This window comes from Cajanus cajan, chromosome 5, assembly GCF_000230855.2.
Source record: "Cajanus cajan strain Asha chromosome 5, NIPB_CcT2T_4, whole genome shotgun sequence".
In the NCBI taxonomy this organism is placed as follows: domain Eukaryota; kingdom Viridiplantae; phylum Streptophyta; class Magnoliopsida; order Fabales; family Fabaceae; genus Cajanus; species Cajanus cajan.
In genome coordinates, this window is record NC_138521.1 from 40,618,495 (window position 1) to 40,619,128 (window position 634).

Sequence of the window (634 nt, forward strand, 5' to 3'; positions counted from 1 at the left end):
CCTTGTTCCCTACAAAGGTCACATACTTGATTTGTAGCCACTGAATTAACCTTAGCTTTTTCCATCTTGTCTAATCTTTGATTAAGAGTATCAAATTTTGCTAAGAGTAACTCAATATTGTTCACTTCATATCGCCCCGGAGTTCCTTTCCTTGCTGTGACTTCTCTTTCACTGTATTGGCTGTGATTTGAGGCTACATTTTCTAAAATAATCATGCAGTCATTAATAGGTTTCCCCATGAAAGATCCTCCAGCTGCTGAGTCTAATATCATGGTGCTTTGTTGGTCCAATCCTTCAAAGAAAAATTGGATGGTAAGCCAACGGTTGAAGCCATGTTGTGGGCATGCTTGAAGATATCCTTTGAACCGCTCCCATGCTTCATAAATAGTCTCTCCAGTGCCTTGTTGGAAATTAGTGATTTTCTTCCTCAATTCTTTAGTTTTAGAAGGAGGAAAGAATTTCTCTAGAAAAGCTCTTTCACATAATTCCCAAGTTGCTATCTTTTCTCTAGGCACTGTTCTTAGCCACACCTTTGCCTTATCTCTCAAGGTGAGTGAGAATAAGCGGAGTCGCATTCCATCAGAAACTTCATCATCAAATTGCTGGGTCTCACAGATTTCCAAGAACCCCTCTA

At 39.7% G+C, this 634-nt stretch overlaps 1 non-coding gene across 1 annotated transcript; it reads left to right on the forward strand.

Annotated features, from left to right (window-relative positions):
• The first annotated feature begins 327 nt into the window (after positions 1 to 327).
• On the forward strand, positions 328 to 434 carry LOC145958483 (small nucleolar RNA R71). Its single transcript, XR_014434324.1, has one exon. It is a non-coding gene; the product is annotated as a small nucleolar RNA R71 (small nucleolar RNA).
• Positions 435 to 634: the final 200 nt, after the last annotated feature.